The sequence below is a fragment of the Vipera ursinii genome (genome assembly GCF_947247035.1).
Source record: "Vipera ursinii genome assembly, chromosome: 2".
Lineage (NCBI taxonomy): Eukaryota > Metazoa > Chordata > Lepidosauria > Squamata > Viperidae > Vipera > Vipera ursinii.
Window position 1 is genome coordinate 162,319,606 of NC_139513.1, and position 26,709 is coordinate 162,346,314.

Here is a 26,709-nt window from a genome sequence, read left to right on the forward strand (position 1 = left end):
TTTGAAATTTGAAATTTGAAATTTGAAATAATTTGAAATTTGAAATTTGAAATTTGAAATTTGAAATAATTTGAAATAATTTGAAATTTGAAATTTGAAATTTGAAATTTGAAATTTGAAATTTGAAATTTGAAATTTGAAATTTGAAATTTGAAATTTGAAATTTGAAATTTGAAATTTGAAATTTGAAATTTGAAATTTGAAATTTGAAATTTGAAATTTGAAATTTGAAATTTGAAATTTGAAATTTGAAATTTGAAATTTGAAATTTGCCTTGCCTTGCCTTGCCTTGCCTTCAGCATTAGGAATTTTCTTCCCCATACACCAAAAAATTCTTAATTTTTAAAAGCTATGAAAAACACCATTTTGAAGAATGAAATTCAACCCCGAATCTCATTCTAGTGTGCGTTTTTACATTTGGGTGGAAAAAAATTTCACCTCCTGGGCACAAAAATCCCTTACTCCGGCATCAGGAATTTTCTTCCCAACAAAATCTTGATTTTTAAAAATTATGATAAACACCATTTTTAAGGAACAAATTCAACCCCGAATCTCATTCGGGTGTCCGTTTTTACATTTGGGTGGAAAAAAAAATTTCACCTCCTGGGCACAAAAATCCCTGACTCCGGCATCAGTCATTTTCTTCCCAACAAAATCTTGATTTTTAAAACACCATTTTTAAGGACAAAATTCAACCCTGAATCTATTCGGGTGTCCGTTTTTACATTTGAGTCAAAAAAAAAAAAATTCACCTCCTGGGCCCAAAAATCCCTGACTCCGGCATCAGGAATTATCTTCCCTGGACACCAAAAAAATCTTGATTTTTAAAAACTATGAAAAACACCATTTTTAAGGAACAAATTCAACCCCGAATCTCATTCTGGTGTCCGTTTTTACATTTGGGTGGAAAAAAAATTTCACCTCCTGGGCACAAAAATCCCTGACTCTGGCATCAGGAATTTTCTTCCCCGGACACCAAAAAATTCTTGATTTTTAAAAGCTATGAAAAACATCATTTTTAAGAATGAAATTCAAGCCCGAATTTCATTCTGGTGTGCGTTTTTACATTTCGTTGGAAAATAATTTCACCTCCTGGGCACAAAAGTCCCTGACTCCGGCATCAGGAATTTTCTTCCCCGGACACCAAAAAAATCTTGAATTTAAAATCTATGAAAAACACCATTTTGAAGGACGAAATTCAACCCCGAATCTCATTCTGGTGTCCGTTTTTGGATTTGAGTAAAAAAAAACATTCACCTCCTGGGCACAAAAATCTCTGACCCTGGCATCAGGAATTTTCTTCCCCGGACACCAAAAATATCTTGATTTTTAAAAGCTATGAAAAACATCATTTTTAAGAATGAAATTCAAGCCTGAATTTCATTCTGGTGTGCGTTTTTACATTTCGTTGGACAATAATTTCACCTCCTGGGCACAAAAGTCCCTGACTCCAGCATCAGGAATTTTCTTCCCCGGACACCAAAAAAATCTTGATTTTTAAAAGCTATGAAAAACACCATTTTTAAGCAGGAAATTCAACCCCGAATCTCATTCCGGCGTCCGTTTATAGATTTGGGTGGAAAAAAAATTTTCACCTCCTGGGCACAAAAATCCCTGACCCTGGCATAAGGAATTTTCTTCCCCGGACACCAAAAAAATCTTGATTTTTAAAAGCAATGAAAAACACCATTTTTGAGAATGAAATTCAACCCCGAATCTCATTCTGGTGTCCGTTTTTAGATTTGGGTGGGAAAAAAATTTCACCTCTTGGGCACAAAAATCCCTGATCAGGAATTTTCTTCCCCGCACACCAAAAAAATCTTGATTTTTAAATGCTATGAAAAATGACATTTTTAAGCACATTCTGGTGTCCGTTTTTAGATTTGAGTCAGAATTTTTTTTTCACCTCCTGGGCACAAAAATCCCTGACTCCGGCATCAGGAATTTTCTTCCCCGGACACCAAAAAATTCTTGATTTTTAAAAGCTATGAAAAACATCATTTTTAAGAATGAAATTCAAGCCCAAATTTCATTCTGGTGTGCGTTTTTACATTTCGTTGGAAAATAATTTCACCTCCTGGGCACAAAAGTCCCTGACTCCGGCATCAGGAATTTTCTTCCCCGGACACCAAAAAAATCGTGAATTTAAAATCTATGAAAAACACCATTTTGAAGGACGAAATTCAACCCCGAATCTCATTCTGGTGTCCGTTTTTGGATTTGAGTAAAAAAAAACATTCACCTCCTGGGCACAAAAATCCCTGACTCCGGCATCAGGAATTTTCTTCCCCGCACACCAAAAAAATCTTGAATTTAAAATCTATGAAAAACACCATTTTGAAGGACGAAATTCAACCCCGAATCTCATTCTGGTGTCTATTTATACATTTGGGTTGAAAAAAAATTTAACATCCTGGGCACAAAAATCGCCGGGACTTAAAAACCTAGTTGTTTGAATTGTCTGGCCAGGACTGAGGGATTTTAAATTAAATTAAATACAATTAAAGAAATTTGAAATTTGAAATTTGAAATTTGAAATAATTTGAATTTGAAATTTGAAATTTGAAATTTGAAATTTGAAATTTGAAATTTGAAATTTGAAATTTGAAATTTGAAATTTGAAATTTGAAATTTGAAATTTGAAATTTGAAATTTGAAATTTGAAATTTGAAATTTGAAATTTGAAATTTGAAATTTGAAATTTGAAATTTGAAATTTGAAATTTGAAATTTGAAATTTGAAATTTGCCTTGCCTTGCCTTGCTTTGCCTTGCCTTGCCTTGCCTTCGGCATTAGGAATTTTCTTCCCTGGACACCAAAAAATTCTTAATTTTTAAAAGCTATGAAAAACACCATTTTGAAGAATGAAATTCAACCCCCAATCTCATTCTAGTGTGCGTTTTTACATTTGGGTGGAAAAAAATTTCACCTCCTGGGCACAAAAATCCCTTACTCCGGCATCAGGAATTTTCTTCCCAACAAAATCTTGATTTTTAAAAATTATGATAAACACCATTTTTAAGGAAGAAATTCAACCCCGAATCTCATTCTGGTGTCCGTTTTTACATTTGGGTGGAAAAAAAAATTTCACCTCCTGGGCACAAAAATCCCTGACTCCGGCATCAGGAATTTTCTTCCCCGAACACCAAAAAATTCTTGATTTTTAAAAGCTATGAAAAACATCATTTTTAAGAATGAAATTCAAGCCCGAATTTCATTCTGGTGTGCGTTTTTACATTTCGGTGGAAAATAATTTCACCTCCTGGGCACAAAAGTCCCTGACTCCGGCATCAGGAATTTTCTTCCCCACACACCAAAAAAATTTTGAATTAAAAATCTATGAAAAACACCATTTTGAAGGACGAAATTCAACCCCGAATCTCATTCTGGTGTCTATTCATACATTTGGGTTGAAAAAAAATTTCACCTCCTGGGCACAAAAATCGCCGGGACTTAAAAACCTGGTTTTTTGAATTGTCTGGCCTAGACTTTGGGATTTTAAATTAAATTAAATAAAATTAAAAAAATTTGAAATTTGAAATTTGAAATTTGATATTTGAAATAATTTGAAATAATTTGAAATAATTTGAAATAATTTGAAATAATTTGAAATAATTTGAAATTTGAAATTTGAAATTTGAAATTTGAAATTTGAAATTTGAAATTTGAAATTTGAAATTTGAAATTTGAAATTTGAAATTTGAAATTTGAAATTTGCCTTGCCTTGCCTTGCTTTGCCTTGCCTTGCCTTGCCTTCGGCATTAGGAATTTTCTTCCCCGGACACCAAAAAATTCTTAATTTTTAAAAGCTATGAAAAACACCATTTTGAAGAATGAAATTCAACCCCGAATCTCATTCTAGTGTGCGTTTTTACATTTGGGTGGAAAAAAATTTAACCTCCTGGGCACAAAAATCCCTTACTCCGGCATCAGGAATTTTCTTCCCAACAAAATCTTGATTTTTAAAAATTATGATAAACACCATTTTTAAGGAAGAAATTCAACCCCGAATCTCATTCTGGTATCCATTTTTACATTTGGGTGGAAAAAAAAATTTCACCTCCTGGGCACAAAAATCCCTGACTCCGGCATCAGTCATTTTCTTCCCAACAAAATCTTGATTTTTAAAAATTATGAAAAACACCATTTTTAAGGACAAAATTCAACCCTGAATCTATTCGGGTGTCTGTTTTTGCATTTGAGTCAAAAAAAAAAATTCACCTCCTGGGCCCAAAAATCCCTGACTCCGGCATCAGGAATTATCTTCCCTGGACACCAAAAAAATCTTGATTTTTAAAAACTATGAAAAACACCATTTTGAAGGACGAAATTCAACCCCGAATCTCATTCTGGTGTCTGTTTTTACATTTGGGTGGAAAAAAAAATTCACCTCCTGGGCACAAAAATCCCTGACTCCGGCATCAGGAATTTTCTTCCCCGGACAACAAAAATATCTTGATTTTTAAAAGCTATGAAAAACATCATTTTTAAGAATGAAATTCAAGCCCGAATTTCATTCTGGTGTGCGTTTTTACATTTCGGTGGAAAATAATTTCACCTCCTGGGCACAAAAGTCCCTGACTCCGGCATCAGGAATTTTCTTCCCCACACACCAAAAAAATCTTGAATTAAAAATCTATGAAAAACACCATTTTGAAGGACGAAATTCAACCCCGAATCTCATTCTGGTGTCTATTTATACATTTGGGTTGAAAAAAAAATTCACCTCCTGGGAACAAAAATCGCCGGGACTTAAAAACCTGGTTTTTTGAATTGTCTGGCCTAGACTTTGGGATTTTAAATTAAATTAAATAAAATTAAAAAAATTTGAAATTTGAAATTTGAAATTTGATATTTGAAATAATTTGAAATAATTTGAAATAATTTGAAATAAATTGAAATAATTTGAAATTTGACATTTGAAATTTGAAATTTGAAATTTGAAATTTGAAATTTGAAATTTGAAATTTGAAATTTGAAATTTGAAATTTGCCTTGCCTTGCCTTGCTTTGCCTTGCCTTGCCTTGCCTTCGGCATTAGGAATTTTCTTCCCCGGACACCAAAAAATTCTTAATTTTTAAAAGCTATGAAAAACACCATTTTGAAGAATGAAATTCAACCCCGAATCTCATTCTAGTGTGCGTTTTTACATTTGGGTGGAAAAAAAATTAACCTCCTGGGCACAAAAATCCCTTACTCCGGCATCAGGAATTTTCTTCACAACAAAATATTGATTTTTAAAAATTATGATAAACACCATTTTTAAGGAAGAAATTCAACCCCGAATCTCATTCTGGTATCCATTTTTACATTTGGGTGGGAAAAAACATTTCACCTCCTGGGCACAAAAATCCCTGACTCCGGCATCAGGCATTTTCTTCCCAACAAAATCTTGATTTTTAAAAATTATGAAAAACACCATTTTTAAGGACAAAATTCAACCCTGAATCTATTCGGGTGTCTGTTTTTACATTTGAGTCAAAAAAAAAAATTCACCTCCTGGGCCCAAAAATCCCTGACTCCGGCATCAGGAATTATCTTCCCTGGACACCAAAAAAATCTTGATTTTTAAAAACTATGAAAAACACCATTTTGAAGGACGAAATTCAACCGCAAATCTAATTCTGGCATCCGTTTTTACATTTGGGTCAAAAAAAATATTCACCTCCTGGGCACAAAAATCCCTGACCCTGGTATCAGGAATTTTCTTCCCCGGACACCAAAAAAATCTTGATTTTTATAAACTATGAAAAACACCATTTTTAAGGAGCAAATTCAACCCCGAATCTCATTCTGGTGTCTGTTTTTACATTTGGGTGGAAAAAAAATTTCACCTCCTGGGCACAAAAATCCCTGACTCCGGCATCAGGAATTTTCTTCCCCGGACACCAAAAAATTCTTGATTTTTAAAAGCTATGAAAAACATCATTTTTAAGAATGAAATTCAAGCCCGAATTTCATTCTGGTGTGCGTTTTTACATTTCGTTGGAAAATAATTTCAGCTCCTGGGCACAAAAGTCCCTGACTCCGGCATCAGGAATTTTCTTCCCCGGACACCAAAAAAATCTTGATTTTTAAAAGCTATGTAAAACACCATTTTTAAGCAGGAAATTCAACCCCGAATCTCATTCCGTTGTCCGTTTATAGATTTGGGTGGAAAAAATTTTTTCACCTCCTGGGCACAAAAATCCCTGACTCCGGCATCAGGCATTTTCTTCCCAACAAAATCTTGATTTTTAACAATTATGAAAAACACCATTTTTAAGGATGAAATTCAACCCTGAATCGATTCGGGTGTCCGTTTTTACATTTGAGTCAAAAAAAAATTTTCACCTCCTGGGCACAAAAATCCCTGACTCCGGCATCAGGAATTTTCTTCCCCGGACACCAAAAAAATCTTCATTTTTAAAAACTATGAAAAACACCATTTTTAAGAATGAAATTCAACCCCGAATCTCATTCTAGTGTGCGTTTTTACATTTTAAATTAAATTAAATAAAATTAAAGAAATTTGAAATTTGAAATTTGAAATTTGAAATAATTTGAAATTTGAAATTTGAAATAATTTGAAATAATTTCAAAGGTGGTGAAATTTTTTTCCACCCAAATGTAAAAACGCACACTAGAATGAGATTCGGGCTTGAATTTCATTCTTCAAAATGGTGTTTTTCATAGCTTTTAAAAATTAAGAATTTTTTGGTGTCCGGGGAAGAAAATTCCTGATGCCGGAGTCAGGGATTTTTGTGCCCAGGAGGTGAAATTTTTTTTCCACCCAAATGTAAAAACGGACACCAGAATGAGATTTGGGGTTGAATTTGTTCCTTAAAAATGGTGTTTTTCATAGTTTATAAAAATCAAGATTTTTTTGGTGTCCGGGGAAGAAAATTCCTGATGCCAGGGTCAGGGATTTTTGTGCCCAGGAGGTGAATACTTTTTTTGACCCAAATGTAAAAACGGATGCCAGAATTAGATTTGGGGTTGAATTTCGTCCTTCAAAATGGTGTTTTTCATAGTTTTTAAAAATCAAGATTTTTTTGGTGTCCAGGGAAGATAATTCCTGATGCCGGAGTCAGGGATTTTTGGGCCCAGGAGGTGAATTTTTTTTTTGACTCAAATGTAAAAACGGACACCCGAATAGATTCAGGGTTGAATTTTGTCCTTAAAAATGGTGTTTTTCATAATTTTTAAAAATCAAGATTTTGTTGGGAAGAAAATGACTGATGCCGGAGTCAGGGATTTTTGTGCCCAGGAGGTGAAATTTTTTTTTCCACCCAAATGTAAAAACGCACACTAGAATGAGATTCGGGGTTGAATTTCATTCTTAAAAATGGTGTTTTTCATAGCTTTTAAAAATTAAGAATTTTTTGGTGTATGGGGAAGAAAATTCCTAATGCCGAAGGCAAGGCAAGGCAAGGCAAGGCAAATTTCAAATTTCAAATTTCAAATTTCAAATTTCAAATTTCAAATTTCAAATTTCAAATTTCAAATTTCAAATTTCAAATTTCAAATTTCAAATTATTTCAAATTATTTCAAATTATTTCAAATTTCAAATTTCAAATTATTTCAAATTTCAAATTTCAAATTTCAAATTTCTTTAATTTTATTTAATTTAATTTAAAATGTAAAAACGCACACTAGAATGAGATTCGGGGTTGAATTTCATTCTTAAAAATGGTGTTTTTCATAGTTTTTAAAAATGAAGATTTTTTTGGTGTCCGGGGAAGAAAATTCCTGATGCCGGAGTCAGGGATTTTTGTGCCCAGGAGGTGAAAAATTTTTTTTGACTCAAATGTAAAAACGGACACCCGAATAGATTCAGGGTTGAATTTCGTCCTTAAAAATGGTGTTTTTCATAATTTTTAAAAATCAAGATTTTGTTGGGAAGAAAATGCCTGATGCCGGAGTCAGGGATTTTTGTGCCCAGGAGGTGAAAATTTTTTTTCCACCCAAATCTATAAACGGACAACGGAATGAGATTCGGGGTTGAATTTCCTGCTTAAAAATGGTGTTTTTCATAGCTTTTAAAAATCAAGATTTTTTTGGTGTCCGGGGAAGAAAATTCCTGATGCCGGAGTCAGGGACTTTTGTGCCCAGGAGGTGAAATTATTTTCCAATGAAATGTAAAAACGCACACCAGAATGAAATTCGGGCTTGAATTTCATTCTTAAAAATGATGTTTTTCATAGCTTTTAAAAATCAAGAATTTTTTGGTGTCCGGGGAAGAAAATTCCTAATGCCGAAGGCAAGGCAAGGCAAGGCAAAGCAAGGCAAGGCAAGGCAAATTTCAAATTTCAAATTTCAAATTTCAAATTTCAAATTTCAAATTTCAAATTTCAAATTTCAAATTTCAAATTTCAAATTTCAAATTTCAAATTATTTCAAATTATTTCAAATTATTTCAAATTATTTCAAATTATTTCAAATATCAAATTTCAAATTTCAAATTTTTTTAATTTTATTTAATTTAATTTAAAATCCCAAAGTCCAGGCCAGACAATTCAAAAAACCAGGTTTTTAAGTCCCGGCGATTTTTGTGCCCAGGAGGTGAAATTTTTTTTCAACCCAAATGTATAAATAGACACCAGAATGAGATTCGGGGTTGAATTTCGTCCTTCAAAATGGTGTTTTTCATAGTTTATAAAAATCAAGATTTTTTTGGTGTCTGGGGAAGAAAATTCCTGATACCAGGGTCAGGGATTTTTGTGCCCAGGAGGTGAATATTTTTTTTGACCCAAATGTAAAAACGGATGCCAGAATTAGATTTGCGGTTGTATTTCGTCCTTCAAAATGGTGTTTTTCATAGTTTTTAAAAATCAAGATTTTTTTGGTGTCCAGGGAAGATAATTCCTGATGCCGGAGTCAGGGATTTTTGTGCCCAGGAGGTGAATTTTTTTTTTTTGACTCAAATGTAAAAACAGACACCCGAATAGATTCAGGGTTGAATTTTGTCCTTAAAAATGGTGTTTTTCATAATTTTTAAAAATCAAGATTTTGTTGGGAAGAAAATTCCTGATGCCGGAGTCAGGGACTTTTGTGCCCAGGAGGTGAAATTATTTTCCACCGAAATGTAAAAACGCACACCAGAATGAAATTTGGGCTTGAATTTCATTCTTAAAAATGATGTTTTTCATAGCTTTTAAAAATCAAGAATTTTTTGGTGTCCGGGGAAGAAAATTCCTGATGCCGGAGTCAGGGATTTTTGTGCCCAGGAGGTGAAATTTTTTTTTCCACCCAAATGTAAAAACGGACACCAGAATGAGATTCGGGGTTGAATTTCTTCCTTAAAAATGGTGTTTATCATAATTTTTAAAAATCAAGATTTTGTTGGGAAGAAAATTCCTGATGCCGGAGTAAGGGATTTTTGTGCCCAGGAGGTGAAATTTTTTTCCACCCAAATGTAAAAACGCACACTAGAATGAGATTTGGGGTTGAATTTCATTCTTCAAAATGGTGTTTTTCATAGCTTTTAAAAATCAAGAATTTTTTGGTGTCCGGGGAAGAAAATTCCTGATGCCGGAGTCAGGGATTTTTGTGCCCAGGAGGTGAAATTTTTTTTCCACCCAAATGTAAAAACGGACACCAGAATAGATTCAGGGTTGAATTTGTTCCTTAAAAATGGTGTTTTTCATAGTTTTTAAAAATCAAGATTTTTTTGGTGTCCAGGGAAGAAAATTCCTGATGCCGGAGTCAGGGATTTTTGGGCCCAGGAGGTGAATTTTTTTTTTTACTCAAATGTAAAAACGGACACCCGAATAGATTCAGGGTGAAATTACTTTCCACCCAAATGTAAAAACGCATACTAGAATGAGATTCGGGGTTGAATTTCATTCTTCAAAATGGTGTTTTTCATAGCTTTTAAAAATTAAGAATTTTTTGGTGTCCGGGGAAGAAAATTCCTAATGCCGAAGGCAAGGCAAGGCAAGGCAAAGCAAGGCAAGGCAAAGGCAAATTTCAAATTTCAAATTTCAAATTTCAAATTTCAAATTTCAAATTTCAAATTTCAAATTTCAAATTTCAAATTTCAAATTTCAAATTTCAAATTTCAAATTATTTCAAATTTCAAATTTCAAATTTCAAATTTCAAATTTCAAATTTCAAATTTCAAATTTCAAATTTCTTTAATTTTATTTAATTTAATTTAAAATCCCTCAGTCCTGGCCAGACAATTCAAACAACCAGGTTTTTAAGTCCCGGCGATTTTTGTGCCCAGGAGGTTAAATTTTTTTTCAACCCAAATGTATAAATAGACACCAGAATGAGATTCGGGGTTGAATTTCGTCCTTCAAAATGGTGTTTTTAATAGATTTTAAATTCAAGATTTTTTTGGTGTGCGGGGAAGAAAATTCCTGATGCCGGAGTCAGGGATTTTTGTGCCCAGGAGGTGAATGTTTTTTTTTACTCAAATCCAAAAACGGACACCAGAATGAGATTCGGGCTTGAATTTCGTCCTTCAAAATGGTGTTTTTCATAGATTTTAAATTCAAGATTTTTTTGGTGTCCGGGGAAGAAAATTCCTGATGCCGGAGTCAGGGACTTTTGTGCCCAGGAGGTGAAATTATTTTCCAACGAAATGTAAAAACGCACACCAGAATGAAATTCGGGCTTGAATTTCATTCTTAAAAATGATGTTTTTCATAGCTTTTAAAAATCAAGAATTTTTTGGTGTCCGGGGAAGAAAATTCCTGATGCCGGAGTCAGGGATTTTTGTGCCCAGGAGGTGAAATTTTTTTTCCACCCAAATGTAAAAACGGACACCAGAATGAGATTCGGGGTTGAATTTGTTCCTTAAAAATGGTGTTTTTCATAGTTTATAAAAATCAAGATATTTTTGGTGTCCGGGGAAGAAAATTCCTGATGCCAGGGTCAGGGATTTTTGTGCCGAGGAGGTGAATATTTTTTTTGACCCAAATGTAAAAACGGATGCCAGAATTAGATTTGGGGTTGAATTTCGTCCTTCAAAATGGTGTTTTTCATAGTTTTTAAAAATCAAGATTTTTTTGGTGTCCAGGGAAGATAATTCCTGATGCCGGAGTCAGGGATTTTTGGGCCCAGGAGGTGAATTTTTTTTTTTTGACTCAAATGTAAAAACGGACACCCGAATAGATTCAGGGTTGAATTTTGTCCTTAAAAATGGTGTTTTTCATAATTTTTAAAAATCAAGATTTTGTTGGGAAGAAAATGACTGATGCCGGAGTCAGGGATTTTTGTGCCCAGGAGGTGAATATTTTTTTTGACCCAAATGTAAAAACGGATGCCAGAATTAGATTTGGGGTTGCTCTTTGTCCTTAAAAATGTCATTTTTCATAGCTTTTAAAAATCAAGATTTTTTTGGTGTCTGGGTAAGGAAATTCCTTATGCCGATTTTTGTGCCCAGGAGGTGAAAAAAAATTTCTGACTCAAATCTAAAAACGGACACCAGAATGAGATTCGGGGTTGCTTTTTGTCCTTAAAAATGTCATTTTTCATAGCATTTAAAAATCAAGATTTTTTTGGTGTGCGGGGAAGAAAATTCCTGATGCCGGGGTCAGGGATTTTTGTGCCCAGGAGGTGAAATTTTTTTCCCACCCAAATCTAAAAACGGACACCAGAATGAGATTCGGGGTTGAATTTCATTCTCAAAAATGGTGTTTTTCATTGCTTTTAAAAATCAAGATTTTTTTGGTGTCCGGGTAAGAAAATTCCTTATGCCAGGGTCAGGAATTTTTGTGCCCAGGAGGTGAATATTTTTTTTGACCCAAATGTAAAAACGGATGCCAGAATTAGATTTGCGGTTGAATTTTGTCCTTCAAAATGGTGTTTTTCATAGTTTTTAAAAATGAAGATTTTTTTGGTGTGCGGGGAAGAAAATTCCTGATGCCGGGGTCAGGGATTTTTGTGCCCAGGAGGTGAAATTTTTTTTTCCACCCAAATTTATAAACAGACGCCAGAATGAGATTCGGGGTTGAATTTCATTCTCAAAAATGGTGAAATTTTTTTTCCACCCAAATGTAAAAACGGACACCAGAATGAGATTCGGGGTTGAATTTGTTCCTTAAAAATGGTGTTTATCATAATTTTTAAAAATCAAGATTTTGTTGGGAAGAAAATTCCTGATGCCGGAGTAAGGGATTTTTGTGCCCAGGAGGTGAAATTTTTTTCCACCCAAATGTAAAAACGCACACTAGAATGAGATTCGGGGTTGAATTTCATTCTTCAAAATGGTGTTTTTCATAGCTTTTAAAAATTAAGAATATTTTGGTGTCCGGGGAAGAAAATTCCTGATGCCGGAGTCAGGGATTTTTGTGCCCAGGAGGTGAAATTTTTTTTCCACCCAAATGTAAAAACGGACACCAGAATGAGATTCGGGGTTGAATTTGTTCCTTAAAAATGGTGTTTTTCATAGTTTATAAAAATCAAGATTTTTTTGGTGTCCGGGGAAGAAAATTCCTGATGCCGGAGTCAGGGATTTTTGGGCCCAGGAGGTGAATTTTTTTTTTTACTCAAATGTAAAAACGGACACCCGAATAGATTCAGGGTGAAATTACTTTCCACCCAAATGTAAAAACGCATACTAGAATGAGATTCGGGGTTGAATTTCATTCTTCAAAATGGTGTTTTTCATAGCTTTTAAAAATTAAGAATTTTTTGGTGTCCGGGGAAGAAAATTCCTAATGCCGAAGGCAAGGCAAGGCAAGGCAAAGCAAGGCAAGGCAAATTTCAAATTTCAAATTTCAAATTTCAAATTTCAAATTTCAAATTTCAAATTTCAAATTTCAAATTTCAAATTTCAAATTTCAAATTTCAAATTTCAAATTTCAAATTTCAAATTATTTCAAATTTCAAATTTCAAATTTCAAATTTCAAATTTCAAATTTCAAATTTCAAATTTCAAATTTCAAATTTCTTTAATTTTATTTAATTTAATTTAAAATCCCTCAGTCCTGGCCAGACAATTCAAACAACCAGGTTTTTAAGTCCCGGCGATTTTTGTGCCCAGGAGGTTAAATTTTTTTCAACCCAAATGTATAAATAGACACCAGAATGAGATTCGGGGTTGAATTTCGTCCTTCAAAATGGTGTTTTTAATAGATTTTAAATTCAAGATTTTTTTGGTGTGCGGGGAAGAAAATTCCTGATGCCGGAGTCAGGGATTTTTGTGCCCAGGAGGTGAATGTTTTTTTTTACTCAAATCCAAAAACGGACACCAGAATGAGATTCGGGCTTGAATTTCGTCCTTCAAAATGGTGTTTTTCATAGATTTTAAATTCAAGATTTTTTTGGTGTCCGGGGAAGAAAATTCCTGATGCCGGAGTCAGGGACTTTTGTGCCCAGGAGGTGAAATTATTTTCCAACGAAATGTAAAAACGCACACCAGAATGAAATTCGGGCTTGAATTTCATTCTTAAAAATGATGTTTTTCATAGCTTTTAAAAATCAAGAATTTTTTGGTGTCCGGGGAAGAAAATTCCTGATGCCGGAGTCAGGGATTTTTGTGCCCAGGAGGTGAAATTTTTTTTCCACCCAAATGTAAAAACGGACACCAGAATGAGATTCGGGGTTGAATTTGTTCCTTAAAAATGGTGTTTTTCATAGTTTATAAAAATCAAGATATTTTTGGTGTCCGGGGAAGAAAATTCCTGATGCCAGGGTCAGGGATTTTTGTGCCGAGGAGGTGAATATTTTTTTTGACCCAAATGTAAAAACGGATGCCAGAATTAGATTTGGGGTTGAATTTCGTCCTTCAAAATGGTGTTTTTCATAGTTTTTAAAAATCAAGATTTTTTTGGTGTCCAGGGAAGATAATTCCTGATGCCGGAGTCAGGGATTTTTGGGCCCAGGAGGTGAATTTTTTTTTTTTTGACTCAAATGTAAAAACGGACACCCGAATAGATTCAGGGTTGAATTTTGTCCTTAAAAATGGTGTTTTTCATAATTTTTAAAAATCAAGATTTTGTTGGGAAGAAAATGACTGATGCCGGAGTCAGGGATTTTTGTGCCCAGGAGGTGAAATTTTTTTTTCCACCCAAATGTAAAAACGGACACCAGAATGAGATTCGGGGTTGAATTTGTTCCTTAAAAATGGTTTTTATCATAATTTTTAAAAATCAAGATTTTGTTGGGAAGAAAATTCCTGATGCCGCAGTCAGGGATTTTTGTGCCCAGGAGGTGAAATTTTTTTTCCACCCAAATGTAAAAACGGACACCAGAATGAGATTCGGGGTTCAATTTGTTCCTTAAAAATGGTGTTTTTCATAGTTTATAAAAATCAAGATTTTTTTGGTGTCCGGGGAAGAAAATTCCTGATGCCAGGGTCAGGGATTTTTGTGCCCAGGAGGTGAATATTTTTTTTGACCCAAATGTAAAAACGGATGCCAGAATTAGATTTGGGGTTGAATTTCGTCCTTCAAAATGGTGTTTTTCATAGTTTTTAAAAATCAAGATTTTTTTGGTGTCCAGGGAAGATAATTCCTGATGCCGGAGTCAGGGATTTTTGGGCCCAGGAGGTGAATTTTTTTTTTTGACTCAAATGTAAAAACGGACACCCGAATAGATTCAGGGTTGAATTTTGTCCTTAAAAATGGTGTTTTTCATAATTTTTAAAAATCAAGATTTTGTTGGGAAGAAAATTCCTGATGCCGGAGTCAGGGATTTTTGTGCCCAGGAGGTGAAATTTTTTTCCACCCAAATGTAAAAACGCACACTAGAATGAGATTCGGGGTTGAATTTCATTCTTCAAAATGGTGTTTTTCATAGCTTTTAAAAATTAAGAATTTTTTGGTGTCCGGGGAAGAAAATTCCTGATTCCAGGGTCAGGGATTTTTGTGCCCAGGAGGTGAAATTACTTTCCACCCAAATGTAAAAACGCACACCAGAATGAAATTCGGGCTTGAATTTCATTCTTAAAAATGATGTTTTTCATAGCTTTTAAAAATCAAGATTTTTTTGGTGTCCGGGAAAGAAAATTCCTAATGCCGAAGGCAAGGCAAGGCAAGGCAAAGCAAGGCAAGGCAAGGCAAATATCAAATTTCAAATTTCAAATTTCAAATTTCAAATTTCAAATTTCAAATTTCAAATTTCAAATTTCAAATTTCAAATTTCAAATTTCAAATTTCAAATTTCAAATTTCAAATTTCAAATTTCAAATTTCAAATTTCAAATTTCAAATTTCAAATTTCAAATTTCAAATTTCAAATTTCAAATTTCAAATTTCAAATTTCAAATTTCAAATTATTTCAAATTTCAAATTTCAAATTTCAAATTTCTTTAATTTTATTTAATTTAATTTAAAATCCCTCAGTCCTGGCCAGACAATTCAAACAACCAGGTTTTTAAGTCCCGGCGATTTTTGTGCCCAGGAGGTTAAATTTTTTTTCAACCCAAATGTATAAATAGACACCAGAATGAGATTCGGGGTTGAATTTCGTCCTTCAAAATGGTGTTTTTCATAGATTTTAAATTCAAGATTTTTTTGGTGTGCGGGGAAGAAAATTCCTGATTTTTGTGCCCAGGAGGTGAAATTTTTTTTCCACCCAAATGTAAAAACGGACACCAGAATGAGATTCGGGGTTGAATTTGTTCCTTAAAAATGGTGTTTTTCATAGTTTATAAAAATCAAGATTTTTTTGGTGTCCGGGGAAGAAAATTCCTTTTGCCAGGGTCAGGGATTTTTGTGCCCAGGAGGTGAATATTTTTTTTGACCCAAATGTAAAAACGGATGCCAGAATTAGATTTGCGGTTTAATTTCGTCCTTCAAAATGGTGTTTTTCATAGTTTTTAAAAATCAAGATTTTTTTGGTGTCCAGGGAAGATAATTCCTGATGCCGGAGTCAGGGATCTTTGGGCCCAGGAGGTGAATTTTTTTTTTTGACTCAAATGTAAAAACAGACACCCGAATAGATTCAGGGTTGAATTTTGTCCTTAAAAATGGTGTTTTTCATAATTTTTAAAAATCAAGATTTTGTTGGGAAGAAAATGCCTGATGCCGGAGTCAGGGATTTTTGTGCCCAGGAGGTGAAATTTTTTTTTCCACCCAAATGTAAAAATGGACACCAGAATGAGATTCGGGGTTGAATTTCTTCCTTAAAAATGGTGTTTATCATTATTTTTAAAAATCAAGATTTTGTTGGGAAGAAAATTCCTGATGCCGGAGTAAGGGATTTTTGTGCCCAGGAGGTGAAATTTTTTTCCACCCAAATGTAAAAACGCACACTAGAATGAGATTCGGGGTTGAATTTCATTCTTCAAAATGGTGTTTTTCATAGCTTTTGAAAATTAAGAATTTTTTTGTGTCCGGGGAAGAAAATTCCTAATACCGAAGGCAAGGCAAGGCAAGGCAAAGCAAGGCAAGGCAAGGCAAATTTCAAATTTCAAATTTCAAATTTCAAATTTCAAATTTCAAATTTCAAATTTCAAATTTCTTTAATTTTATTTAATTTAATTTAAAATCCCAAAGTCCAGGCCAGACAATTCAAAAAACCAGGTTTTTAAGTCCCGGCGATTTTTGTGCCCAGGAGGTGAAATTTTTTTTCCACCCAAATGTATAAATAGACACCAGAATGAGATTCGGGGTTGAATTTCGTCCTTCAAAATGGTGTTTTTCATAGATTTTAAATTCAAGATTTTTTTGGTGTGCGGGGAAGAAAATTCCTGATGCTGGAGTCAGGGACTTTTGTGCCCAGGAGGTGAAATTATTTTCCACCCAAATGTAAAAACGCACACCAGAATGAAATTCGGGCTTGAATTTCATTCTTAAAAATGATGTTTTTCATAGCTTTTAAAAATCAAGAATTTTTTGGTGTCCGGGGAAGAAAATTCCTGATGCCGGAGTCAGGGATTTTTGTGCCCAGGAGGTGAAATTTTTTTCCACCCAAATGTAAAAACGCACACTAGAATGAGATTCGGGGTTGAATTTCATTCTTCAAAATGGTGTTTTTCATAGGTTTTAAAAATTAAGAATTTGTTGGGAAGAAAATGCCTGATGCCGGAGTCAGGGATTTTTGTGCCCAGGAGGTGAAATTTTTTTTTCCACCCAAATGTAAAAATGGACACCAGAATGAGATTCGGGGTTGAATTTCTTCCTTAAAAATGGTGTTTATCATTATTTTTAAAAATCAAGATTTTGTTGGGAAGAAAATTCCTGATGCCGGAGTAAGGGATTTTTGTGCCCAGGAGGTGAAATTTTTTTCCACCCAAATGTAAAAACGCACACTAGAATGAGATTCGGGGTTGAATTTCATTCTTCAAAATGGTGTTTTTCATAGCTTTTGAAAATTAAGAATTTTTTTGTGTCCGGGGAAGAAAATTCCTAATACCGAAGGCAAGGCAAGGCAAGGCAAAGCAAGGCAAGGCAAGGCAAATTTCAAATTTCAAATTTCAAATTTCAAATTTCAAATTTCAAATTTCAAATTTCAAATTTCAAATTTCAAATTTCTTTAATTTTATTTAATTTAATTTAAAATCCCAAAGTCCAGGCCAGACAATTCAAAAAACCAGGTTTTTAAGTCCCGGCGATTTTTGTGCCCAGGAGGTGAAATTTTTTTTCCACCCAAATGTATAAATAGACACCAGAATGAGATTCGGGGTTGAATTTCGTCCTTCAAAATGGTGTTTTTCATAGATTTTAAATTCAAGATTTTTTTGGTGTGCGGGGAAGAAAATTCCTGATGCTGGAGTCAGGGACTTTTGTGCCCAGGAGGTGAAATTATTTTCCACCCAAATGTAAAAACGCACACCAGAATGAAATTCGGGCTTGAATTTCATTCTTAAAAATGATGTTTTTCATAGCTTTTAAAAATCAAGAATTTTTTGGTGTCCGGGGAAGAAAATTCCTGATGCCGGAGTCAGGGATTTTTGTGCCCAGGAGGTGAAATTTTTTTCCACCCAAATGTAAAAACGCACACTAGAATGAGATTCGGGGTTGAATTTCATTCTTCAAAATGGTGTTTTTCATAGGTTTTAAAAATTAAGAATTTTTTGGTGTCCGGGGAAGAAAATTCCTAATGCCGAAGGCAAGGCAAGGCAAAGCATGGCAAGGCAAATTTCAAATTTCAAATTTCAAATTTCAAATTTCAAATTTCAAATTTCAAATTTCAAATTTCAAATTTCAAATTTCAAATTTCAAATTTCAAATTTCAAATTTCAAATTTCAAATTTCAAATTTCAAATTTCAAATTTCAAATTTCAAATTTCAAATTTCAAATTTCAAATTTCAAATTTCAAATTTCAAATTTCAAATTTCAAATTTCAAATTTCAAATTTCAAATTTCAAATTTCAAATTTCAAATTTCAAATTTCAAATTTCAAATTTCAAATTCAAATTATTTCAAATTTCAAATTTCAAATTTCAAATTTCTTTAATTTTATTTAATTTAATTTAAAATCCCAAAGTCCAGGCCAGACAATTCAAACAACCAGGTTTTTAAGTCCCGGCGATATTTGTGCCCAGGAGGTGAAATTTTTTTTTCAACCCAAATGTATAAATAGACACCAGAATGAGATTCGGGGTTGAATTTCGTCCTTCAAAATGGTGTTTTTAATAGATTTTAAATTCAAGATTTTTTTGGTGTGCGGGGAAGAAAATTCCTGATGCCGGAGTCAGGGATTTTTGTGCCCAGGAGGTGAATGTTTTTTTTTACGAAAATCTAAAAACGGATACCAGAATGAGATTCGGGGTTGAATTTCATCCTTAAAAATGGTGTTTTCATAGCTTTTAAAAATCAAGATTTTTTTGGTGTCCGGGGAAGAAAATTCCTGATGCCAGGGTCAGGGATTTTTGTGCCCAGGAGGTGAATATTTTTTTTGACCCAAATGTAAAAACGGATGCCAGAATTAGATTTGGGGTTGAATTTCGTCCTTCAAAATGGTGTTTTTCATAGTTTTTAAAAATCAAGATTTTTTTGGTGTCCAGGGAAGATAATTCCTGATGCCGGAGTCAGGGATTTTTGGGCCCAGGAGGTGAATTTTTTTTTTTTGACTCAAATGTAAAAACGGACACCCAAATAGATTCAGGGTTGAATTTCGTCCTTAAAAATGGTGTTTTTCATAATTTTTAAAAATCAAGATTTTGTTGGGAAGAAAATGACTGATGCCGGAGTCAGGGATTTTTGTGCCCAGGAGGTGAAATTTTTTTTTCCACCCAAATGTAAAAACGGACACCAGAATGAGATTCGGGGTTGAATTTGTTCCTTAAAAATGGTGTTTATCATAATTTTTAAAAATCAAGATTTTGTTGGGAAGAAAATTCCTGATGCCGGAGTCAGGGATTTTTGTGCCCAGGAGGTGAAATTTTTTCCCCACCCAAATGTAAAAACGGAAACCAGAATGAGATTCGGGGTTGAATTTCTTCCTTAAAAATGGTGTTTATCATAATTTTAAAAATTAAGAATTTTTTGGTGTATGGGGAAGAAAATTCCTAATGCCGAAGGCAAGGCAAGGCAAGGCAAAGCAAGGCAAGGCAAGGCAAATTTCAAATTTCAAATTTCAAATTTCAAATTTCAAATTTCAAATTTCAAATTTCAAATTTCAAATTTCAAATTTCAAATTTCAAATTTCAAATTTCAAATTTCAAATTTCAAATTTCAAATTTCAAATTTCAAATTTCAAATTTCAAATTTCAAATTTCAAATTTCAAATTTCAAATTTCAAATTTCAAATTTCAAATTTCAAATTTCAAATTATTTCAAATTTCAAATTTCAAATTTCAAATTTCAAATTTCAAATTTCAAATTTCAAATTTCAAATTTCAAATTTCAAATTTCAAATTATTTCAAATTTCAAATTTCAAATTTCTTTAATTTAATTTAATTTAATTTAAAATCCCTCAGTCCTGGCCAGACAATTCAAACAACCAGGTTTTTAACTCCCGGCAATTTTTGTGCCCAGGAGGTTAAATTTTTTTTCAACCCAAATGTATAAATAGACACCAGAATGAGATTCGGGGTTGAATTTCGTCCTTCAAAATGGTGTTTTTCATAGATTTTAAATTCAAGATTTTTTTGGTGTGCGGGGAAGAAAATTCCTGATGCCGGAGTCAGGGATTTTTGTGCCCAGGAGGTGAATGGTTTTTTTTACTCAAATCCAAAAACGGACACCAGAATGAGATTCGGGGTTGAATTTCGTCCTTCAAAATGGTGTTTTTCATAGATTTTAAATTCAAGATTTTTTTGGTGTCCGGGGACGAAAATTCCTGATGCCGGAGTCAGGGATTTTTGTGCCCAGGAGGTGAATTTTTTTTTTGACTCAAATGTAAAAACGGACACCCGAATAGATTCAGGGTTGAATTTTGTCCTTAAAAATGGTGTTTTTCATAATTTTTAAAAATCAAGATTTTGTTGGGAAGAAAATGACTGATGCCGGAGTCAGGGATTTTTGTGCCCAGGAGGTGAAATTTTTTTTTCCACCCAAATGTAAAAACGGACACCAGAATGAGATTCGGGGTTGAATTTGTTCCTTAAAAATGGTGTTTATCATAATTTTTAAAAATCAAGATTTTGTTGGGAAGAAAATTCCTGATGCCGGAGTCAGGGATTTTTGTGCCCAGGAGGTGAAATTTTTTTCCACCCAAATGTAAAAACGCACACTAGAATGAGATTCGGGGTTGAATTTCATTCTTCAAAATGGTGTTTTTCATAGCTTTTAAAAATTAAGAATTTTTTGGTGTCCGGGGAAGAAAATTCCTGATTCCAGGGTCAGGGATTTTTGTGCCCAGGACGTGAAATTACTTTCCACCCAAATGTAAAAACGCACACCAGAATGAAATTCGGGCTTGAATTTCATTCTTAAAAATGATGTTTTTCATAGCTTTTAAAAATCAAGATTTTTTTGGTGTCCGGGGAAGAAAATTCCTGATGCCGGAGTCAGGGATTTTTGTGCCCAGGAGGTGAAATTTTTTCCCCACCCAAATGTAAAAATGGAAACCAGAATGAGATTCGGGGTTGGATTTCTTCCTTAAAAATGGTGTTTATCATAATTTTAAAAATTAAGAATTTTTTGGTGTATGGGGAAGAAAATTCCTAATGCCGAAGGCAAGGCAAAGCAAGGCAAGGCAAATTTCAAATTTCAAATTTCAAATTTCAAATTTCAAATTTCAAATTTCAAATTTCAAATTTCAAATTTCAAATTTCAAATTTCAAATTTCATATTTCAAATTTCAAATTTCAAATTTCAAATTTCAAATTTCAAATTTCAAATTTCAAATTTCAAATTTCAAATTTCAAATTTCAAATTTCAAATTTCAAATTTCAAATTTCAAATTTCAAATTTCAAATTTCAAATTTCAAATTTCAAATTTCAAATTTCAAATTTCAAATTTCAAATTTCAAATTTCAAATTTCAAATTTCAAATTATTTCAAATTTCAAATTTCAAATTTCAAATTTCAAATTTCAAATTTCAAATTTCAAATTTCAAATTTCAAATTATTTCAAATTTCAAATTTCAAATTTCTTTAATTTAATTTAATTTAATTTAAAATCCCTCAGTCCTGGCCAGACAATTCAAACAACCAGGTTTTTAACTCCCGGCGATTTTTGTGCCCAGGAGGTTAAATTTTTTTCCAACCCAAATGTATAAATAGACACCAGAATGAGATTCGGGGTTGAATTTCGTCCTTCAAAATGGTGTTTTTCATAGATTTTAAATTCAAGATTTTTTTGGTGTGCGGGGAAGAAAATTCCTGATGCCGGAGTCAGGGATTTTTGTGCCCAGGAGGTGAATGTTTTTTTTTACTCAAATCCAAAAACGGACACCAGAATGAGATTCGGGGTTGAATTTCGTCCTTCAAAATGGTGTTTTTCATAGATTTTAAATTCAAGATTTTTTTGGTGTCCGGGGACGAAAATTCCTGATGCCGGAGTCAGGGATTTTTGTGCCCAGTAGGTGAAATTTTTTTTCCACCCAAATGTAAAAACGGACACCAGAATGAGATTCGGGGTTGAATTTGTTCCTTAAAAATGGTGTTTTTCATAGTTTATAAAAATCAAGATATTTTTGGTGTCCGGGGAAGAAAATTCCTGATGCCAGGGTCAGGGATTTTTGTGCCGAGGAGGTGAATATTTTTTTTGACCCAAATGTAAAAACGGATGCCAGAATTAGATTTGAGGTTGAATATCGTCCTTCAAAATGGTGTTTTTCATAGTTTTTAAAAATCAAGATTTTTTTGGTGTCCAGGGAAGATAATTCCTGATGCTGGAGTCAGGGAATTTTGGGCCCAGGAGGTGAATTTTTTTTTTTTGACTCAAATGTAAAAACGGACACCCGAATAGATTCAGGGTTGAATTTTGTCCTTAAAAATGGTGTTTTTCATAATTTTTAAAAATCAAGATTTTGTTGGGAAGAAAATGACTGATGCCGGAGTCAGGGATTTTTGTGCCCAGGAGGTGAAATTTTTTTTTCCACCCAAATGTAAAAACGGACACCAGAATGAGATTCGGGGTTGAATTTGTTCCTTAAAAATGGTTTTTATCATAATTTTTAAAAATCAAGATTTTGTTGGGAAGAAAATTCCTGATGCCGGAGTAAGGGATTTTTGTGCCCAGGATGTGAAATTTTTTTCCACCCAAATGTAAAAATGCACACTAGAATGAGATTCGGGGTTGAATTTCATTCTTCAAAATGGTGTTTTTCATAGCTTTTAAAAATTAAGAATTTTTTGGTGTCCGGGGAAGAAAATTCCTGATGCCGGAGTCAGGGATTTTTGTGCCCAGGAGGTGAAATTTTTTTTCCACCCAAATGTAAAAACGGACACCAGAATGAGATTCGGGGTTGAATTTGTTCCTTAAAAATGGTGTTTTTCATAGTTTATAAAAATCAAGATTTTTTTGGTGTCCGGGGAAGAAAATTCCTGATGCCAGGGTCAGGGATTTTTGTGCCGAGGAGGTGAATATTTTTTTTGACCCAAATGTAAAAACGGATGCCAGAATTAGATTTGGGGTTGAATTTCGTCCTTCAAAATGGTGTTTTTCATAGTTTTTAAAAATCAAGATTTTGTTGGTGTCCAGGGAAGATAATTCCTGATGCCGGAGTCAGGGATTTTTGGGCCCAGGAGGTGAATATTTTTTTTTCCACCCAAATGTAAAAACGGACACCAGAATGAGATTCGGGGTTGAATTTGTTCCTTAAAAATGGTGTTTATCATAATTTTTAAAAATCAAGATTTTGTTGGGAAGAAAATTCCTGATGCCGGAGTAAAGGATTTTTGTGCCCAGGATGTGAAATTTTTTTCCACCCAAATGTAAAAACGCACACTAGAATGAGATTCGGGGTTGAATTTCATTCTTCAAAATGGTGTTTTTCATAGCTTTTAAAAATTAAGAATTTTTTGGTGTCCGGGGAAGAAAATTCCTAATGCCAAAGGCAAGGCAAGGCAAGGCAAAGCAAGGCAAGGGAAGGCAAATAATTTCAAATTTCAAATTTCAAATTTCAAATTTCAAATTTCAAATTTCAAATTTCAAATTTCAAATTTTAAATTTCAAATTTCAAATTTCAAATTTCAAATTTCAAATTTCAAATTTCAAATTTCAAATTTCAAATTTCAAATTTCAAATTTCAAATTTCAAATTTCAAATTTCAAATTTCAAATTTCAAATTTCAAATTTCAAATTTCAAATTATTTCAAATTTCAAATTTCAAATTTCAAATTTCAAATTTCAAATTTCAAATTTCAAATTTCAAATTTCAAATTTCAAATTTCAAATTTCAAATTATTTCAAATTTCAAATTTCAAATTTCTTTAATTTAATTTAATTTAATTTAAAATCCCTCAGTCCTGGCCAGACAATTCAAACAACCAGGTTTTTAACTCCCGGCAATTTTTGTGCCCAGGAGGTTAAATTTTTTTTCAACCCAAATGTATAAATAGACACCAGAATGAGATTCGGGGTTGAATTTCGTCCTTCAAAATGGTGTTTTTCATAGATTTTAAATTCAAGATTTTTTTGGTGTGCGGGGAAGAAAATTCCTGATGCCGGAGTCAGGGATTTTTGTGCCCAGGAGGTGAATGGTTTTTTTTACTCAAATCCAAAAACGGACACCAGAATGAGATTCGGGGTTGAATTTCGTCCTTCAAAATGGTGTTTTTCATAGATTTTAAATTCAAGATTTTTTTGGTGTCCGGGGACGAAAATTCCTGATGCCGGAGTCAGGGATTTTTGTGCCCAGGAGGTGAATTTTTTTTTTGACTCAAATGTAAAAACGGACACCCGAATAGATTCAGGGTTGAATTTTGTCCTTAAAAATGGTGTTTTTCATAATTTTTAAAAATCAAGATTTTGTTGGGAAGAAAATGACTGATGCCGGAGTCAGGGATTTTTGTGCCCAGGAGGTGAAATTTTTTTTTCCACCCAAATGTAAAAACGGACACCAGAATGAGATTCGGGGTTGAATTTGTTCCTTAAAAATGGTGTTTATCATAATTTTTAAAAATCAAGATTTTGTTGGGAAGAAAATTCCTGATGCCGGAGTCAGGGATTTTTGTGCCCAGGAGGTGAAATTTTTTTCCACCCAAATGTAAAAACGCATACTAGAATGAGATTCGGGGTTGAATTTCATTCTTCAAAATGGTGTTTTTCATAGCTTTTAAAAATTAAGAATTTTTTGGTGTCCGGGGAAGAAAATTCCTGATTCCAGGGTCAGGGATTTTTGTGCCCAGGACGTGAAATTACTTTCCACCCAAATGTAAAAACGCACACCAGAATGAAATTCGGGCTTGAATTTCATTCTTAAAAATGATGTTTTTCATAGCTTTTAAAAATCAAGATTTTTTTGGTGTCCGGGGAAGAAAATTCCTGATGCCGGAGTCAGGGATTTTTGTGCCCAGGAGGTGAAATTTTTTCCCCACCCAAATGTAAAAATGGAAACCAGAATGAGATTCGGGGTTGGATTTCTTCCTTAAAAATGGTGTTTATCATAATTTTAAAAATTAAGAATTTTTTGGTGTATGGGGAAGAAAATTCCTAATGCCGAAGGCAAGGCAAGGCAAGGCAAGGCAAATTTCAAATTTCAAATTTCAAATTTCAAATTTCAAATTTCAAATTTCAAATTTCAAATTTCAAATTTCAAATTTCAAATTTCAAATTTCAAATTTCATATTTCAAATTTCAAATTTCAAATTTCAAATTTCAAATTTCAAATTTCAAATTTCAAATTTCAAATTTCAAATTTCAAATTTCAAATTTCAAATTTCAAATTTCAAATTTCAAATTTCAAATTTCAAATTTCAAATTTCAAATTTCAAATTTCAAATTTCAAATTTCAAATTATTTCAAATTTCAAATTTCAAATTTCAAATTTCAAATTTCAAATTTCAAATTTCAAATTTCAAATTATTTCAAATTTCAAATTTCAAATTTCTTTAATTTAATTTAATTTAATTTAAAATCCCTCAGTCCTGGCCAGACAATTCAAACAACCAGGTTTTTAACTCCCGGCGATTTTTGTGCCCAGGAGGTTAAATTTTTTTCCAACCCAAATGTATAAATAGACACCAGAATGAGATTCGGGGTTGAATTTCGTCCTTCAAAATGGTGTTTTTCATAGATTTTAAATTCAAGATTTTTTTGGTGTGCGGGGAAGAAAATTCCTGATGCCGGAGTCAGGGATTTTTGTGCCCAGGAGGTGAATGTTTTTTTTTACTCAAATCCAAAAACGGACACCAGAATGAGATTCGGGGTTGAATTTCGTCCTTCAAAATGGTGTTTTTCATAGATTTTAAATTCAAGATTTTTTTGGTGTCCGGGGACGAAAATTCCTGATGCCGGAGTCAGGGATTTTTGTGCCCAGTAGGTGAAATTTTTTTTCCACCCAAATGTAAAAACGGACACCAGAATGAGATTCGGGGTTGAATTTGTTCCTTAAAAATGGTGTTTTTCATAGTTTATAAAAATCAAGATATTTTTGGTGTCCGGGGAAGAAAATTCCTGATGCCAGGGTCAGGGATTTTTGTGCCGAGGAGGTGAATATTTTTTTTGACCCAAATGTAAAAACGGATGCCAGAATTAGATTTGAGGTTGAATATCGTCCTTCAAAATGGTGTTTTTCATAGTTTTTAAAAATCAAGATTTTTTTGGTGTCCAGGGAAGATAATTCCTGATGCTGGAGTCAGGGAATTTTGGGCCCAGGAGGTGAATTTTTTTTTTTTGACTCAAATGTAAAAACGGACACCCGAATAGATTCAGGGTTGAATTTTGTCCTTAAAAATGGTGTTTTTCATAATTTTTAAAAATCAAGATTTTGTTGGGAAGAAAATGACTGATGCCGGAGTCAGGGATTTTTGTGCCCAGGAGGTGAAATTTTTTTTTCCACCCAAATGTAAAAACGGACACCAGAATGAGATTCGGGGTTGAATTTGTTCCTTAAAAATGGTTTTTATCATAATTTTTAAAAATCAAGATTTTGTTGGGAAGAAAATTCCTGATGCCGGAGTAAGGGATTTTTGTGCCCAGGATGTGAAATTTTTTTCCACCCAAATGTAAAAATGCACACTAGAATGAGATTCGGGGTTGAATTTCATTCTTCAAAATGGTGTTTTTCATAGCTTTTAAAAATTAAGAATTTTTTGGTGTCCGGGGAAGAAAATTCCTGATGCCGGAGTCAGGGATTTTTGTGCCCAGGAGGTGAAATTTTTTTTCCACCCAAATGTAAAAACGGACACCAGAATGAGATTCGGGGTTGAATTTGTTCCTTAAAAATGGTGTTTTTCATAGTTTATAAAAATCAAGATTTTTTTGGTGTCCGG